At 41.5% G+C, this 13,144-nt stretch overlaps 1 protein-coding gene across 1 annotated transcript in view; it reads right to left on the bottom strand.

Moving 5' to 3' along the window:
- The window catches only part of LOC124544769 (UDP-glycosyltransferase UGT5-like), a 171,168-nt gene extending 160,410 nt beyond the window's left edge, over nt 1-10,758 (bottom strand). Inside the window, exon 1 of the mRNA XM_047123446.1 lies at nt 10,598-10,758. The gene's annotated coding sequence lies outside the window, so the exon portion shown is untranslated. The remainder of the gene's footprint in view (nt 1-10,597) is intronic.
- Between the last annotated feature and the right edge of the window lie 2,386 nt (nt 10,759-13,144).

Below are 13,144 nucleotides of genomic sequence, written 5' to 3'. Positions count from 1 at the left end.
AGGGTAGCTACATTTTTTTTCTTAATCCAATTTGCCTTACGGAATGACGAGATCACTTAGGGAACGCCGCGAAAATAGACTACACTACTGGCCATTAAAATTTCTACACCTCGAAGATGACGTGCTACAGACGCGAAATTTAACCGACAGGAAGAAGATGCTGTCATATGCAAATGATTAGCTTTTCAGAGCATTCACACAAGGTTGGCGCCGGTGGTGACACCTATAACGTGCTGACATGAGGAAAGTTTCCAACTGATTTCTCAATCACAAACAGCAGTTGACCGGCGTTGCCTGGTGAAATGTTGTGGTGCCTCGTGTAAGGAGGAGAAATGCGTACCATCACGTTGACAAAGGTCGCATTGTAGCCTGTCCCTATTGCGGTTTATCGTATCACGACATTGCTAATCGCGTTGGTCGAGATCCAATGACTGTTAGCAGAATATGGAATCGGTGGGATCAGGAGGGTAATACGGAACGTCGTGCTGGATCCCAACGGCCTCGTATCACTAGCAGTCGAGATGACAGGCATCTTATCCGCATGGCTGTAACGGACCGTGCAGCCACGTCTCGATCCATGAGTCACCAGATGGGGACGTTTGCAAGACAACAACCATCTGCACGAACAGTTCGACGACGTTTGCAGCAGTATGAACTATCAGCTCGGAGACCATGGCTACGGTTACCCTTGACGCTGCATCACAGACAAGAGCGCCTCCGATGGTGTACTCAACGACGAACCTGGGTGCACGAATGGCAAAACGTCAGTTTTTCGGATGAATCCAGGTTCTGTTTACAGCATCGTGATGGTCGCATCCGTATTTGGCGACATCGCGGTGAACACACATTGCAAGCGTGTATTCTGGCGTATCACTCGGCGTGATGGTATGGGGTACCATTGGTTGCACGTCTCGGTCACCTCTTGTTCGCATTCACGGCACTTTGAATAGTGGACGTTACATTTCTGATGTGTTACGACCCGTGGCTCTCCCCATCATTCGATCCCTGCGAAACCCTACGTTTCAGCAGGATAATGCACGACCGCATGTTGCAGGTCCTGTACGGGCCTTTCTGGATACAGAAAGTGTTTGACTGCTGCCCTGGCCAGCACGTTCTCCAAATCTCTCACCAATTGAAACCGTCTGGTCAATGGTGGACGAGCAACTGGCTCGTCCCAATACGCCAGTCACTACTCTGGATGAACTGTGGTATCGTGTTGAAGTTGCATGGGCAGCCAAGCCATCCAAGCTCTGTTTGACTCAATGCCCAGGCGTATCAAGGTCGTTATTACGGTTAGAGGTCGTTGTTGTGGGTACTGATTTCTCAGGATCTATGCACCCAAATTTGCGTGAAAATGTAATCACATGTCACTTTTAGTATAATAATTATATGTGTCCAGTGAATACCAGTTTATCATCTGCATTTCTACTTGGTGTAGCAATTTTAATGGCCAGTAGTGTATAACGCTCCCCCTTGGCAGCCGGGTGTTTACTTTTAGACGTTGCACGCCGTACACGCCAACGGCCATCTGTCTGATAGAGCATAAAACCTGATTCACCTTAACAGGTCACCTGTCGCCATTCAGCGGACGTCCAGTTGCGTAATTGGCTTGTAAATTCCAGCCTTCGTCGCCAATGAACAGCAGTTAGTGCGGATGCATGAACTAGATGCCTGTTGCGGAGGCCCATACACAGCAACGTTCGCTGAGACGCTCTTCGTTGCCCCTTTGGTTCATCTGTGTGGTCAGTCGCTCAACAGTTGCAGGGCTATTCGCCCTTACAGTCTCCACAGCAGTCATTCACTCTCGTCATCTTTTGCCCGTTATCTGTCATAATTTCCTCGACATTTTCCTATCAACGGTTTCCATCCCCCTCCCCACTCCACCCCGGCGTGCCTTATATACCCTCCACTGCTAGCGCTGCCGTTTGTGAATGGTTGCTGCATGTTTACGTCGAAAAGGGGGTGGTGATCACTTTAATGTGATCGGACCGTGTAAAATTAAAATGCAGTTTGAATGAAAAATATCACAACCTCTTGGACCTCGTCCATCGACTCACCTGCTTTGTAGCACGAACAAAATCTTGCATCCGACCTTAGCTTCAGCAAGTAGACCTGTCTCTCAGGGTCCAGGGCTGCCGTTCCCCTCTCCACCAACATCAACAGATAGATCTGAATTTTTTCAACCGGAGGAAAGTCATGAAACAAGTGAACCTGACTATTCCGAAGATGGTGCCGATAGTAATGCAAAATCTGTTGTTCCAACAGAAGGCAATAATTTAGTGAAAGATTTGGGACTCTGAAAGGACGCAGCAAAATTTCTGCGATCACGTCTCAATGAAAATAATTTAGTTGTACACGGCCAACAGTATTCAGTGCACAGAAATCGTAATAAAGGCTTCAAGATATTTTTTGTTGAAGATTGTCTAATAGCTTTGTGCAAAGATATCGCCGGATTAGTGGCGAAAGTGGGAGCTCAGACACTTAAAGCAAAGTTTGAAAGCTGTAATGGCACAACCGGCCGGAGTGGCCGAGCGGTTCTAGGCCCTACAGTCTGGGACCGCGCGACCGCTACGGTCTCAGGTTCGTATCCTGCCTCGGCCATTCCTTGCATTGCCGTCAACAGCAATGCTAACATACTTTCCACTCCTCCCTTCTCATCTGCTTCTCTTCTGACACCTGGTTCCACTTTCATGTCTAATCCTTTATCTACCTTTTCCTTCCACTTCTTACATGCAAACTGTGACCCATTGTCGGATAATATGCCTTAGTTTTGCCAAACATCACAAAAGAATCACCTTCCTATTTACTCAAAAGGGCTTTTGCAGTAGCTCTACGTAGCGGGTAAAGTTTTATAAATTTAGAAAACACCTTCAACACTACAAAAACGTATGCAAAACCTCGCTCGGTTTTTGGTAACTTACCATAAAAATCCACAGGTAACAGTTCCATTACATCATTCAGTTTAATATTTTGCATAGGGAACCTACATGTTTGGTTAGTAACTTTGGCTCTTTGACATTCGTCACATGTCTTAATACGGTTATTCACTCTCTTTACTATGTTGTCTAAAGATACACCTTCCCTCAATTTCTGTACACACTTCTTAGCACCTACATGTCCAAAACGCAAATGAATATAGTCTATTGTCTCATCTATATATCCATGGGACCAACGTACTTTCCAATCTTCTGAATTTTCATTAGTTCATCTAATCAACACTCCATCGTGAATTTTGTAATACTTTGGCGACTTATTGTTACTATCTTTCCTTTCCAGTTCACACTTCACCATTTTCCACACTTCATCCTGATTCTGAAACCTTCTCATGTTTTTGCAAATACCTTCAATTTTCTTCTCTCCTTGAACACCTTTTATATGAAACAACTTTACATGCTCTTCACCAACATCGTACCCCGTATCATTACCTTCACTCAATGGTAACCTGGATAAAGCATCTGCTACTTTGTTTTGTGAATCTTTAACATACTTTATCTCAAAAGGAAACTGTTGTAAGAACAAAGTCGATCTCGTTAACTGTCTATGTACTAGCTGAAACTTTTCGAAAAATATAAGGGCTCTGTGATCAATATATACGAAAGTTTTATTCCCCCATAGGTAATCTCTGAGCTTTTGAAATCCCCAAACTATTGTCAATCCTTCACACTCAGTCACAGTGTAATTTCTCTCATACCCGGTCAATGACCTACTTGCAAAGGCTATGGTCCTATGATCTTCATTTTCTTCATCTCCAAAATTTTGAATCAATTCCACTCCAATACTGCACCCACTCGAATCAGTTCCCAAACAGAATGGTTTACTAAGATCAGGATGGTGTAAAATCTTTTCCTCTTTCAAAGTTTCCTTAAGTTCATTAAAGGCTTTCTGACACTCTTCTGTCCAAACATAGTTCACTTTAGGACTCAATAACTTGTTCAGACATGGGATATTAAAAGCTAGCCCTGGCACAAAATTCCGGTAAAAATTACACATACCCAAAAATGATTTCAACTCTTTTCTCTTTCTTGGGGATGGACACTCTTTGATTGCTTTCATTTTGTCTGGATCCATCTTAATACCAGTAGTTGACAAAATTCTACCCAAAAACTTTATCTCTTTGCAAACAAATTCACACTTTTTGAGTCACAGGGTCATGCCCCCTTTCCTTAAGGCTTGAAACAACTCATTTAATAAACAACAATGTTCTCCCCATCACTCAGTGGCAACTAATAGGTCATCCACATATATTTTCAGTTTTGAACTCAACTCTGGTCCTAATACTTGGTCAAGGGATGGTATAAAAACAGACACACTAATATTCAGCCCAAATCGGACAACACTGTATTGATAACACTTCCTATTTACCAAAAATGCTGTATACTTCCTATATTCCTTAGCAAGTGGCACCTGCCAGTATTCGCAGGTCAGATAGAGACTACTAAGATAGTTTACTTTGTGATACCTCTGTAGCATCCCCTCCATAGTAATACTGTCTTTTCGAACGTGTCAATCTTAGGATCGATTATTGAATTTTGGAAGAGTGAAAATTGTATTGTTTCGTTTTGTGTGGGTTACCTTTTGTAGACAAAATGACAATCAAAGAAGATGAGCGTGTAGCTAGTTTCAAGGTGTGGGAAAGTGAGCAGGGATAAATAAAGAAGAAGAGTTTGTTATGGAAAAGGTAGATAAAGGATAAGACTTTAAAGTGGAACCAGGTGTCAGAAGAGAAGAAGATGAGAAGGGAGGAGTGGAAAATATGTTAGCATTGCTGTTGACGAAAATGGAAGGAATGAAAACAGAAGTGAGTGGAAAGCTAGAAGCTCTCAGCAAGTCACAGGAAAAAGTGGGTGAAGAAATGAAACAGCTAGATAAAAAGTTTGAAAAACGTCTGAGGGGATTTAAACAGGAAACGAAAGGTGGGTTGGAAAAGAAAATCTTGGGCTTTAAGTCAGATGTTGATAAAGATTTTGAGAAGTTTAAAGATGACGTTAAAGAGACTTTTAAAGAGACGGAGTTTGAGTTAAATAAGAAGCAAGAGATGTTTGAAAACATTATAACGGAAATTGTAGAATGCTTGGATAAAAACATTAAAACCCAAGCTACTGAATGTATGGAGGGGAAGGATGAAATTAAAGATTATTGGAAAGGAATGTTCCGTGAATATAGACAAAAGAAAGAAGGCCTTACCAATCAAGGAGTTACAGTAATTTACACATCAATGTATCATCCCCAAGGGAATCCAGTAGAACATTATATGAGGGTGACTGGCAGATTCTGCCGTACTTATTGTAGCAATAACCATAGTTCATGGGGAGACATAATAGGATACATTGAGGATGTAATGAATACTGTTGTTCATGAGGTAACAGAGTTTACTCCTCAGGAGATTATGAAAGGTGAGAGACAAAAAAGTCTGGTGGAGGAAAAGTTATCTTTCCCTGTCAAGGAGAAATTGAGTCGGGGTGAAAAGAAGAAAAGGGTAAGAGAACTGGTAGAGAAGAAACTGTTGTAAAGAAAAAAAAGACATGATGATAAGGTGAAGGGTATTGATATAAGGATAGTAGATTTGGTTTTGGTCAAGACATATGACAAGTCAAAAGGGATAAATAGTGAGATTTCTAAATTTCTTGATGTATACAAAGGACCATTTGAGGTGGCTGGTATACCCCACCAGAATGCATTCTATCTGATTTAGCCCAAGTCCAAGAAGCAATTTGCCCTTAAGAATGTGGTTGATTTAAAACCATATAAGGCAAGAACAACACACTAATACGTTTGCCCACTTGCTGTTTTCAGACGAAATAAATTTCAGTGTAAACAGTGTAAAGATCTGATTATGAACTGTAAATAAGAAGTGTTTTAAGAATAATTTCTTGTATACCATTATATAAATTTCTTTTTGAAACCAGATAGTTTTTTTTTACATGTTTGATGATGTGAAGAGTCAAGTAGTCATCAGATTCAAGCAATCAGATGTGAGTTGTTATAGTAGACTGTGGCTTTACTTAGAAATTCTTCCAAAGGCACTCCAGAGTGTGTGATGATAAGTAGTATATACAATTGTCAAGAATCTAGCAAGAGTAATCTGCAGCAGCGTTGTATAGGTTTACTGTAATTATTTGTTCATCCTAGAATTCTGTTTGTGCTGTAACTAACACCTGTCTTAGTTTTCGTCTTTACTATATGAAATATTCATTTGTTAATTTGGTTTGCTTGCTTTATGTCAGTATTCACGAAGAATAGCGTAAAATACTGTTTCATTGTTGTATGTTTATTTGTACTGTTATATGATGTATCCAAATATTCGCATCAAATATTCTGAATAGAAATTTGAATACTTTAGGTCAATATATACACCCATGACATGACATAGCTTTATGATGTTAGTTGTCTCACGTGAGTCAATGACATTTTATCTTGAGAGGTTCCTGGGAACATCTCATGCTAAAATGGGGGGCATATGTGAAGGCATTGCCAATTACACATATAAAATTGTTTTCGTGATTTTCTTTAGATTTCTATTCTTTTTCTCTTGGTCATATTGGCATTTCTAATTGTGATTATGTAGCATTCTACTGTGGTTTTTAAATTTACAGATGTAATTGTGATTATTTCGTTTGCCAATGGATAAATATGTTTCTTGCTTTGTACCTCTGGTAAAATTTGTAAAGTTCTCTTTTGGAATATTATTAATTGTGAAAACTGCAGTCAATAACATTTATAAAGATTTATGTAATTTACGATAACGATATAACATCTATAGACAGGGGACAGCGATAGTGATATCGATAGTCGAAAGGTTGTTGTGCATTAGAGGGGATGGTGGATGGTTTGTCTCTGAAGCGTGCGTGGAAAAATAGTACTGTGTTTTATGAAAAGCATACGTAATTGTATTGACAGTGATACCGAACTATCAGATTGTTAATTCTCTTTGCCACTGCGGTATGCAATGCCATCACCAGCGAATTTTAAAAGCAAATAAACCGGACTGTGAAAGTGCAGCTAACAATACTTTGTTGTGGCCGACACGAACAGTGCTTTTATGCGAATGAACTTTGCTGGTATTGGTTTTGGGTGGTGGAACTGTTGTCTATCACATTCTGTCAAGCCGTGAAAGTCAAGACTTTAATTAACTGTGCAATATAAATGACTTTCAGTGACGTTGTCGAAGTTTGAAATGCGAGAACAGAGTGGACATTATTTACAGTGTGCTTCACACACAAGAACAATTCTATGAACTGTGTATTTGTAGCTAAGACTATATGAATGTGATGAACTGTGTAATTATGGAAGATAGCGTCATGGACAGTGCATAGAGTGTAAAAACGAGCGATGTCTACGTAATGTACTTTGAAAGAGAGGACATGTCAACAACGGTCGTATACTGGCGTCTTGTGGTTTGCTAATCACCACGGGGTTAACGATACGGCTGTTCCGTAACTTTATTTGCGTTTCGCCGGAGAAGATTAACCAGGGAACTGCCTGTATCCTGCTCTCATCATCGTAACCCGGCGAATTCTTGCTGCCCAACGCAACGCTTCGTATGCAACAAAAAGTTAAGAGATTTCGCCGGACGCTATCCCCTGACCTAGAAACTTTCATTCTCTATTAAAAGTATAAGAATTACAAACTCTATTCAAATAAATTCTATGTTTAGTTTATCTTTGCTTTGTGCTAACAAAAATGAAATTACAATCAGTGAATTAAAAGTTGCCTGGTAGTCATTGTTGAAACGCCAGTAAATATAAACTTCTTCCTCTCATTAGAACTAATTCTCCCTGCATGTGAAAATTATTGTAGTTATTTTATGTAGTTTTATGTATTGTTATGAGACTAGATATATGCCACTTACTAATAAGAGTATTTTGTCGCGAAATATGGCGTCGCGCGAAAATTACGGCGACCGCCATAATAGCTTGCGTTCTGACCAACAACATAAAAGCTGCTACGCCCGTGTTGGTGCATTTCCTGACGTGAGCGTGAATTATAGATGTCAGCTGTCAAATCACGTAGGGACTGTTTACCCAGTAATAAAAGTTTTTGATATTGTATTGCTACGAGTCGTAGTATTAAGAGACACTGGTTATACTCAAATGTGGGTAGATGAATGGTGAACCCCCCCCCCCCCCCCCCCAGTGTTCATGAAATTATTAACAGTATTGTGTGTGATTCACGAAATTTTGTCACTTTTTCTAATTCCTTTCAGATATTGTCTTGTCATTGAAGTTTCAGAGAATATATACACAATTTTGTCGGTTCAGTCCCCTAGAACTTAAAAATGGTTCATATGGCTCTGAGCACTATGCGACTTAACTTCTGAGGTCATCAGTCGGCTAGAACTTAGAACTAATTAAACCTAACTAACCTAAGGACATCACACACATCCATGCCCGAAGTAGGATTCGAACCTGCGACGGTAGCGGTCGCGCGGTTCCAGACTGCAGCGCCTAGAACCGCTCGGCCACACCGGCCGGCATTTACTCTGTATTTCATCGTTTGGAGGTCAGTTATTTTCACATAGGGCGCTTCTAACACTGTTTTCTACCGTATGGCAACAACACACAAAAAATACTTCGCCACAGTGGAAGAATAAAAATCGAAAACGGACGATAATGTAAAGTGCATCTTGGAAATCATGTGAACAACCGTCTGATGATGAACTTGCCAGTTCGAAACCGGTGACGGCGCTATTTACCTAAATAAATAGCAGTATTAATAGTGGCTGGTTGCTGTCTTCTTCTTTGTATGAATTAACCTACATTCATTAGCATCTATTTTTTTCATCATAATTGTTAACAAAAAACTTTCAAACGAGCCTTCCTAAAGACTGAACTTGCGACCTCGCTTTCAAGGGGTTCCTTGTCAGGCTGTAAAGGTGTCTCTCATTGTTCTTAAGCAGCGATGAAATGGCACTGAAAATCCGCTGACTAAGCAAGCCCTTCACTTATCTGCGTCATGAACTGGAAACGCGGGGCGAACCGACATTGTCGGAAATGTTCGAAAATATGTACCGGGCAGAGCCTCGCTCTCTCTCCCACGAATTTCTTCCGCGAGCAGGATTTAAGCAAATGGCGGACCAGATCCGGCCAGTTATGGCCGATTCTGTGGAACAATGCAACGATAGTAAATTTGTAGCAAACGGTTTTAGGAAGGCACATAGAAACCGTAACCCAGAAAGCCCTACAATTATTAAATAACCTGATTTCTATAGGACACAAGAGATTCCACCTTCCGCCTCATTTAATCAAACTCTACCACAATAGTATACTGACATCCATAGTGGGTTACGGCTCAGGAGTCTGGGCTCACAGGCTCACGAGGGTGGTGCCTGCCATGACGGTGAGGAGAGTACAAAGAAACATGATATTAAGGTCCGTAGGAGCATATAGAACTTCTCCGGGTGGAGCACTGCTAATCATAATGGGGCTCTGCCCTTTAGATATTAAGATTAGGGAGCAGGCCGCTTGGTACTGGGCCAGAAAGGGTATTAACACGAAGGTAGAGGAAATTATGGGGGTAATAGTCAGGGAAAAGGGAGAGATAAGGGAAAGAGGGATAGATCTATGGCAGGAGATATGGGAGCTAGATGAAACTGGTAGAAGAACCTTTCAGTTCCTACCAGACGTCAAGGAAAGACTAAAAATGAAGTATTTTGAGCCAACTAGGGGTTTGTTCCACCTCCTCACCGGTCATGGCCCATATCCGACTTATCTAAGTCGGTTTGGGAAAAGGGCGACGCCTGCGTGCGACTGTGGTGCACCGGAGGGTACTCCTGACCATGTGGTTTACGAGTGCCCCCTTTTCGATGATGTAGCCCGGACACTTAGACGACAACTACCAAATACAAATACTTATGACCTTTTGAGACAAGAGGAGACTTTTCAAAGACTAAACATACTAGCCAACGAGGTATCACAAAAAGTATTAAAAGCTTTTTTGAGAGACCTACAAGCCTAGTTAAATAAAAAACACTGATTGCGACCACAGCTCCGGTCCCATACCGCCCGTTCGTGGATAGGTCGACTTCACAGTTGGAATCCGCCACGACCGGGACTAGGGGGACTGGGGTAATCCCGAATAGGACAACGCACCAACTATGACGTAGAATAGGAAGTAGATTTAGGCAATTAGAATAGGATAGTAAATTAGGAACCTGCAGCGACAAACCATCCTCGCCTGCCCTGTGCCAGGGGCACGCCCATAGGGATTAGCTCTATGGGCAAGGCTTCCAAAGTAGGTTTATATAATTACACTGGCACAATTGTAACGCTGCAGGCAGTTAGTACTAACCCTTTCGTAGTAACTAGAAGTCAAGCTAACTTAGAATAAGAAGTAGTCTGCCTAGTACTAACCACATAACTGTCTGTAATTAAGTATAATGTAGAAGCTGCTATTGTATAAAGTAGGAACATAGGACCCACTAATCAATAAGGTGGTGGGTCAATCTTGTATAATTATTATTATTGTGTTATAAATAAAGAATTAAAAAAAAATAACGGTTTCTTAACCTCCTCAAATGAAACAGACGGACGTATATCGCGCGTTTGTAAGGTCAGTAACATGTGCCGGCTAGCAGCAGACCGGCTGCTGGTAGGCTTACCTGCCCGGCTAGAGACGACACACGGAGTTGCCAGCAGCGTCCGCTCCGGCCGGCTTCCGCACACACACTGGCCGGCGCTGCCTCACGGATCGCGAAGGCTTCCAATCCTCTGTGACCGCGACCTCCACCAGTGCGCGAACGGTGCCAAGCGGAGGCGACCGACCTGCCTCACGGCCACGCAAACGCCCGCAGTCTCTGCTCTCCATTCACAACCGGGCGCAGGCGACGGCGGAGCCCTTCCTACGGGAGGGAGTCTGTCTATACGGGAACGTTTATGTTGCAGCCGAGACAAACGCTAACAGCGCCGAGGAGCACAGCGACTATAGCGTACTGTTGAAAGGTCTCTGTTGGATTCCTTTCATGTTAATTTCTTAAATCTGTTGTTATTTACGGCATACGTTCCACTTCTAAATTTACTGTGGTGTTTCTATCTGGGAGGAGACTGGACAGTGGAACGTGTTACTTTTACACACAAACAAGAACGATCTGTCGCACTACTGTACTTTAAAACACAGTTTATATGTAATTCATGTCACACAGTCTCATTTGGAACCTACATCTGCTTTCTTTTATATACCGTACATGATAAGATACTGTCATCCCCCTTCCCTTCTGTGTGAAAGGACGAATGAGCCAATGTATTTCTTGTTGCATGCTTGATGGCAGCAGACAAGCCTGTCTGCTAGAGAACAGTAGCACCAACGTCGGAACAGGTATCTACGCTTTCTAAAAGCAAAGAGGTTTCTATTCTTAGTATGGTCCTGTCCGTCCCTTCTCATGTTGGTATAGGAAGCTGCCTCTCTGGTCACTTCCGATAGTATCTGTGTCCGTAGGACAATGGATTTCTTAAGTTCAGCTTAACTGAAAATTTAATCACCTTTATTTCAGGTTTAGATCTAAAATATCTAATGTTATCTTAAATTGCAACGCAGTGTAATTCGAGTGTGAAGTTCAGAATATCTTCTGGTTGTTGGTTTGTCATTATTTTGGGAGTAAAGTGGAACCACGTGTTGACGATCCGTAACTCTAACTAAGATCATCAATCTTAAATGTGAATGTGCGTGAGATTATAACGTCTCGTCTTGACAATATTTTTCAATATAGCAACTTTTCTTTATGTTCAACCCACGTGGGGTGTACTTTGTGAGACCAATACCACGTGCTTATACAGTTGTCTGACCCATCACGTTAATAGTAAGACGATAACAACCAGTCCGAGGGCTTTCTTTTGTAAATTGCGTTTCGATGTAATTTATTTTAATTATCAAAATTATTGTGGAGTTACACTCTTCGTGTAAACCAAGTTGACCACGTGAAGCATGTGGTGTAATCATCAAAGTAGTCCTCAGCTATTTTTTTCGGGAAGATTTCACAGAGAGTTAGTATGAATTTAGTATACCAGTATGTGGTAATTTCATGACAGACAGGATGCGCTACGAACGTAACTTCTTTGGGTGAAAATTGAATCGGTTGGTTGTGGTTAATTTCCTCTTGCATATGTTTCAACGTTCTTCGTGTGTTATTTTATGAATGCGGTGTTCTATGCAGTCTCCCAATCTTGGCTCCATATTTGATGTGTTCTGTAAGATTACAAACTCACATTTTCACAATCCTAAATAAGGAACCAGTTTAGTTATGAATCAAGTTTAATATGCTGAAATTTTAACGGAACAATGATCAATGTTAAAATAAATGTCCAAATATAAACTGATTTATTTCTTTCTATTTAAATTCTCTTTTTATATATATATCACCGGTTGTCGTAAGATGACTATTAAAAGATTATAATTAATGTTAGTCCGGTTGGGAATTTGGTAAGCTACACTGGATACCTGGTGAAACAGTTGCTCAGTAATGCAAGGTTAACTTCCCCAGATAGCTCACAGCTTTTAACCCGCTTTTATTGTCTTGAATATCAGCACCGCTTTTAGAACAACTTAATGCATCAACATTACACTGTAACCCCTGCAATGTTTAGCAAGACGGAGCTTCAATAACGTTGAGGACATGAGTACTGGCCAGTTAAGTCATTTTGACCTCGAATGGAAGTCAGCCATAAATTTATCACGTAAAATTTACCGTTTATGTTGCACAGCGGGAAAAGAAAACGATGTGCGGTTGACAGTACATTACTCTTGAGGAGCACAGTGGATAGCTACACCGAAGAGCCAAAGAAAATGGTACATCTGCATAATATCATGTAGAGCCCTCGCGAGCACACAGAAGTGCCGTAGCCCGACGAGGCATGGACTCGACTAATGTCTGCGGTAGCGCTGGAGGGAAATGACACCATGAATCCTGCAGGGCTGTCCATAAATTCGTAAGGGTACGACGGGGTAGGGGTCTCTTCTGAACTGCACCTTGCAAGACATACCAGGTATGTTCAATAAATTTCATCACTGGCGAATTTGGTGGCCAGAGGAAGTCTTTAAACTCAGAACAGTGCTCCTGGAGCCACTCTGTAGCAATTCGGGACGTTTGAGGTGTCGCATTGTCCTCCTGGAATTGTCCAAGTCGGTCGGAATGCATAACGTACCTGAATGGATG

This window comes from Schistocerca americana, chromosome 8 (assembly GCF_021461395.2).
Source record: "Schistocerca americana isolate TAMUIC-IGC-003095 chromosome 8, iqSchAmer2.1, whole genome shotgun sequence".
NCBI lineage: Eukaryota > Metazoa > Arthropoda > Insecta > Orthoptera > Acrididae > Schistocerca > Schistocerca americana.
This window is presented reverse-complemented; position numbering and strand designations above follow the sequence as displayed.